This window comes from Crinia signifera, chromosome 19, assembly GCF_055691185.1.
Source record: "Crinia signifera chromosome 19, ASM5569118v1, whole genome shotgun sequence".
Lineage (NCBI taxonomy): Eukaryota > Metazoa > Chordata > Amphibia > Anura > Myobatrachidae > Crinia > Crinia signifera.
In genome coordinates this window covers 66454243-66461599 of record NC_139226.1, presented here as the reverse complement: position 1 = coordinate 66461599, position 7357 = coordinate 66454243, and positions in this window count along the sequence as shown.

Sequence of the window (7357 nt, the reverse complement as noted above, 5' to 3'; positions counted from 1 at the left end):
CACACTAGATACCCAATTGGTTAAAAGAAAAATGTAAATTTATTATAAAAATTCTTTAAATCGTTAAGATTTATCACTGGCCGGTGTGACCAAACACAATTAAAACAACATGTGGACAACAATTACATATAGCAAACACTTTGATGTGAGCAAAAATAAATAAAAAATAAGATAAAATATAATTATAACGCTCTCAGCTTGGTTAAGCATGCATAGGGTTAATCATTTGATTTTCCTTTTAGACAGATAGGGGTTAATGACAGTCTCTTGTCAAAGCAATATTATTTGGCTGTTTCTAGCACAAGTGGTAATTCTAATCCGTGCTTGCTATATTCAGAAACACTGTGTAAATCACATCAAATATACTTGTTAGCAACCTCACTTTTGGTTAGTCATTCAACCATGCATGTGTGCTGTAGCAAATAGCAAGCTTTGTTAGTCAGATAAATGCAGACAAAGAGTGGTATACTTATGCTCCTTGGCTGTAGGATGCTTTATTTGTAATCCACTTTGTAGGGGGATTGAATGCCCCTGCCTCGAGCGGGTTCCCAACTGGTCTGTTGTTTTTGCAGCTTTATCAAGAACTCCCTTGCTCCGGCTTTCGGGTCTCCCAAGCAGCGGTGGCTCAGATGCACACAAACAGGGACTTTGTCGATGACGCGTTTCCCCGCCTCACACTTTGTCAGCGGCTTCCTCAGTTGCGATTCCTCAATCCCCCTACACAGTGGATTACAAATAAAGTATCCTACAGCCACAGAGCATAAGTATACCACTCTTTGGCCCTTATTCTGATCGGTGCGTACTTTCCCGAATTCTTACGGTGCGGTCCGCACGCCACGCTGTGCGGTGGCGTACGGCCAACGTCCGTAGAAACGCCCACGTGTCCTCCGCATTCGGACGGACTCACTCTTTAAGAACAGGGCGTGTGTACGGACGACATACAAACCGTGCATGTGCGGTGGACACGTACAGATTCTGCACGGTCTTCCCGCACAAGCACGGATTTACCGCGTCAGAACGTACGGGAAGCTGTCCGTACGCCCCGATGTGGAGTATTTACGCTCAATCCCACACTTTTTTACTGAGTACACACAGCGATCACATGACCCACTTAGGCAATTAGGCAACCTCATGAAAAAGGGATTGTTATCAATTTCTATCAATTAAATGCTCATCTATACTGACCCACATTCCTACTACATTCATGACACACATTAACCCTTACAGCATGTGACCCTAACATACATCTATATACACTATTTACATTTTGCTTATTTAAAAGATTTTAAACAAGTTACACATATACTTTTGCATGTTAGAAAAAAACACTGACAACTTTGAACTTTAAATAACTATTTATTATTATAAACAACAAAAAATAATTGTCTAATAAATTAATTAGACTCATCTATGAGCCGGTCCATTTCGGCCAATATCTGCCGCATGTGGCCTCTAATTCTTAGGAGGGCCCCACGGCGACCCTCCTCTGCTTGGGCAGGCTCATCTGTGGAGGAAATACAAATTGAAAAATTAATAATGATATTCATGCATACATTTAACATTGTCATACCTACATTTTAAACATGCACTGTGACAGGTGTGTGTGTGTGTGTATGTGTGTATGTATATATATATATATATATATATATATATATATATATATATATAGACACATATATAACTATATATATGACACATACACCTACACATACATGCATACATACTACATGGAAAGCCTGATTTTTGCCCTATACCCTTTACTCTGTAGAACACCTCACAGTCATACTGCTCCTTCTCAATCCAAACCCACCCATGACTAAGCTCTGAGAAGCATGTCACGCGCTGCACCAATCACAATTCTGCAAACAAAGTTCAGTGTCTGTTATATGATGGAGCCTGGCAGGGGAGTTACACAACTCTCAGGAATGCACAGTACATTGGTGCAATCAAGCATGGCTTGCCTGCTGATGGTCTGCTCCAGAAATCATTGTCATAATGCCAGTTAGGTGAAGCTGCAGCACTAACCCACTCCCATGCACAAAATCATTACTAAGATCAAATCATCAAACAATTATGGTGGCAAACATACATGCAGACCGCAGGGGGTGGTTAGCTACAGGAGGGCCCAGGGGCACTGACCACTTGTTACTCCAGTCTAAGCCACGCCTGTCCATACTCCATTAATGCCATACTGAATCTAGTTTGGTCAAATTAAGCACCTGTAAACTATACTCACCTATATGAGGCTACAGATTGTATGCTTGCAGCAGGGACATGTAACCCTTACATGAGCACGTCATCACTTTCTTCCAGGATACAGATTAACTACACTGGTTCATTGACACTTAAAATCGACCTGAAAGCCATCCCCACAACCTGTGTCATTAATATGTGTCCTGGATGAAAGGGATGGTTTGCTCACCCTATCTAACCCCTAATTGTGTCTGTTGCTACCCAGTTTGTTTTATCACTTTATAGTACAAAATCCTTCTTAGATGGACAAAACCATGTGCACTGCAGGTGGGGCAGATGTTACTTGTGCAGAGAGAATTCGATTTGGGTGGGATTTAACTTCAAAGTGAGATCTATATTGCAGTGTAAAAATAAAGCAGCCAGTATTTACCCTGCACAGAAACTAAATAACTCACCCATATCTAGTCTCTCTGCACATTTTACATCTGCCTCCCTGAAGTGCACATGGTTTTGTACATCTAAGAAGGAATTTGTCAGAGTGAACTAGAATAAGGCACTAAGAGAGTGGGGAAACAAGGGGAGTACCTAGATGTGAATCAGAATGGGGCTGGTGCCATAGATACCATAGTGGTGGATCAGAGAGACAACTGACCAGGGGAATTGAAGACAAGGGCCTTTATTCAGATCTGATCGCAGGACAAATTTGTTTGTAAAATGGTCAAAACCATGTGCACTGCAGGTGGGGCAGATGTAGCATGTGCAGAGAGAGTTAGATTTGTGTGAGTTATTTTGTTTCTGTGCAGGGTAAATACTGGCTGCATTATATTTGCACTGCAATTTAGATTTCAGTTTCAAGATTGGCCAAGATTGGGAAGCATCATATTACTGGTCCAAGGTGTAAACTGCCCCAGCATAAACATTCCAGAATTAGATTATATGCAAAGTAGACGGCGCAAATGGACACACTAGATACCCAATTGGTTAAAAGAAAAATGTAAATTTATTATAAAAATTCTTTAAATCGTTAAGATTTATCACTGGCCGGTGTGACCAAACACAATTAAAACAACATGTGGACAACAATTACATATAGCAAACACTTTGATGTGAGCAAAAATAAATAAAAAATAAGGTAAAATATAATTATAACGCTCTCAGCTTGGTTAAGCATGCATAGGGTTAATCATTTGATTTTCCTTTTAGACAGATAGGGGTTAATGACAGTCTCTTGTCAAAGCAATATTATTTGGCTGTTTCTAGCACAAGTGGTAATTCTAATCCGTGCTTGCTATATTCAGAAACACTGTGTAAATCACATCAAATATACTTGTTAGCAACCTCACTTTTGGTTAGTCATTCAACCATGCATGTGTGCTGTAGCAAATAGCAAGCTTTGTTAGTCAGATAAATGCAGACAAAGGCCCTTATTCTGATTGACGCGGACTTTACCGCATTCTTACGGATCGCGTCTTTTCGGCGTCTGCGCATGCGTGGAGAACGCAACGCGCATGTGCCACGCCTTGACTCCGTACCAGTTCGGCCAAATCCCGTACAAAACTGTTCCCCGCAATCAGTCGGGAAATATGGGCGTATTATGGGCGTCATGCGGAATGTCACATGGGCGTAGTTTCAAAGTGGGCAAAACGGGGCGGAAACATGGGCGGACACGGGGAAGTACACTTATGTTGGGGGGCGTACATTCGGATAGCACTCCGAATGCACGCGATCAAAAGGGGAAGAAATGTGCGGTGTCCACAAGTGTACTATTGCTTTGCGGACACCACTCGTTCATGCGGTAGGCGAACGTACCGCCTAATGACTACAAGCATTAACACCTGAACCCAATAGAATCGACTCCTTTACTCATTACTCACTAATAGGACGCTTGTCAGTGCTTTAATTGAAACCATTGCTGCTTCAATTGCTGTAAGGGTTAATGTGTGCAATGCATGTGTTAGGCATGCTTGTAAGGATATATTGGCATCTAATTGATTCCAATTCCAAATAAGCAGTTTTTTATGAGGATAGGTAATTGAATAAGTGGGTCATGTGATGTCTTGCAGAAGATACTTAATAGTGGGTTGTTTGGCGTAAATACTCCGCTTACGTGCGGTAGCACCGCTTGGCTCCCGTTCGGATGCGGTATTCCCGAGCATACTCTGTAATACTCTGTAATACCGTGCCGAATCGGAGTGTTTCTCCCGCACACGCATGGTTTGTATGTCGTCCGTAAACACGCCCTGTTCTTAAAGAGTGAGTCCGTCCGAATGCGGAGGACACGTGGGCGTTTCTACGGACGATGGCCGCATGCGGCAAAACACCGTAGCGTGCGGACCGCTCCGTAAGAATGCGGGAATATCCGCACCGATCAGAATAAGGGCCAAAGAGTGGTATACTTATGCTCCTTGGCTGTAGGATGCTTTATTTGTAATCCACTTTGTAGGGGGATTGAATGCCCCTGCCTCGAGCGGGTTCCCAACTGGTCTGTTGTTTTTGCAGCTTTATCAAGAACTCCCTTGCTCCGGCTTTCGGGTCTCCCAAGCAGCGGTGGCTCAGATGCACACAAACAGGGACTTTGTCGATGACGCGTTTCCCCGCCTCACACTTTGTCAGCGGCTTCCTCAGTTGCGATTCCTCAATCCCCCTACACAGTGCATTACAAATAAAGTATCCTACAGCCACAGAGCATAAGTATACCACTCTTTGGCCCTTATTCTGATCGGTGCGTACTTTCCCGAATTCTTACGGTGCGGTCCGCACGCCACGCTGTGCGGTGGCGTACGGCCAACGTCCGTAGAAACGCCCACGTGTCCTCCGCATTCGGACGGACTCACTCTTTAAGAACAGGGCGTGTGTACGGACGACATACAAACCGTGCATGTGCGGTGGACACGTACAGATTCTGCACGGTCTTCCCGCACAAGCACGGATTTACCGCGTCAGAACGTACGGGAAGCTGTCCGTACGCCCCGATGTGGAGTATTTACGCTCAATCCCACACTTTTTTACTGAGTACACACAGCGATCACATGACCCACTTAGGCAATTAGGCAACCTCATGAAAAAGGGATTGTTATCAATTTCTATCAATTAAATGCTCATCTATACTGACCCACATTCCTACTACATTCATGACACACATTAACCCTTACAGCATGTGACCCTAACATACATCTATATACACTATTTACATTTTGCTTATTTAAAAGATTTTAAACAAGTTACACATATACTTTTGCATGTTAGAAAAAAACACTGACAACTTTGAACTTTAAATAACTATTTATTATTATAAACAACAAAAAATAATTGTCTAATAAATTAATTAGACTCATCTATGAGCCGGTCCATTTCGGCCAATATCTGCCGCATGTGGCCTCTAATTCTTAGGAGGGCCCCACGGCGACCCTCCTCTGCTTGGGCATGCTCATCTGTGGAGGAAATACAAATTGAAAAATTAATAATGATATTCATGCATACATTTAACATAGTCATACCTACATTTTAAACATGCACTGTGACAGGTGTGTGTGTGTGTGTATGTGTATATGTATATATATATATATATATATATATATATAGACACATATATAACTATATATATGACACATACACCTACACATACATGCATACATACTACATGGAAAGCCTGATTTTTGCCCTATACCCTTTACTCTGTAGAACACCTCACAGTCATACTGCTCCTTCTCAATCCAAACCCACCCATGACTAAGCTCTGAGAAGCATGTCACGCGCTGCACCAATCACAATTCTGCAAACAAAGTTCAGTGTCTGTTATATGATGGAGCCTGGCAGGGGAGTTACACAACTCTCAGGAATGCACAGTACATTGGTGCAATCAAGCATGGCTTGCCTGCTGATGGTCTGCTCCAGAAATCATTGTCATAATGCCAGTTAGGTGAAGCTGCAGCACTAACCCACTCCCATGCACAAAATCATTACTAAGATCAAATCATCAAACAATTATGGTGGCAAACATACATGCAGACCGCAGGGGGTGGTTAGCTACAGGAGGGCCCAGGGGCACTGACCACTTGTTACTCCAGTCTAAGCCACGCCTGTCCATACTCCATTTATGCCATACTGAATCTAGTTTGGTCAAATTAAGCACCTGTAAACTATACTCACCTATATGAGGCTACAGATTGTATGCTTGCAGCAGGGACATGTAACCCTTACATGAGCACGTCATCACTTTCTTCCAGGATACAGATTAACTACACTGGTTCATTGACACTTAAAATCGACCTGAAAGCCATCCCCACAACCTGTGTCATTAATATGTGTCCTGGATGAAAGGGATGGTTTGCCCACCCTATCTAACCCCTAATTGTGTCTGTTGCTACCCAGTTTGTTTTATCACTTTATAGTATTAAAAAACACAATTGAATCACCAGTGCTACATATCAAATAGTAGATGACAAAAGGATAAATTAATCCTTATGTATACATACCAATTCCTGGACTACCTCACAGGCCTCAAACTCCTCCTCTTCCTCTGGGGCCTCCACTGGTGGCACCTCCTTCTCTGGTGGCACGTCCTCCTCTGGTGGCAGCGCCTCCACAGCCCACCCCTCCTCCTCCTCCTCCACTTCCTGTGCCACCTCCTCCGCCATCCCTTCCTCCTGAAGCACCTCCTGGGCCCTTGGTTGGGCAAGCTCCTCCTGGCCCACCTTTGGCTCCTCCCGGGCCTGTCTTGCTCGATTCCGTGCTGTGTTTGGGAAAAAAACAAAAAAGTGCTGATTAGGGGTTATTTGTATTAAGCCTTATCAAGCTATAAATGCAAAGGTTATAAGTACAGATAATTGTACAGGCAAACAGCTCCTTAGTGGCCTTTACAAAACACAGCCTGTAACATGGCAGATATGCTGTGACATTTGGGCCATTGTAAGCATCACAAACATTAATCCTACACAATGACATATTTTATCACCATTACAGAGTGTCAAACAGGAAGTAGCACACATATAGTGTATGCCATGTTTCACTCATGATCAGGCTGGTGACCTTATTGCCTTAAATATGGTCATGTAAGCAATCATGTACAAATGGCCATTTAATGTATAAACACTCACATCTCGCTATGCTGGCCCTGATTTGCTGGAGCAAATCCGGCTGGCGTCGTCTCAAGTTGGACCACCGC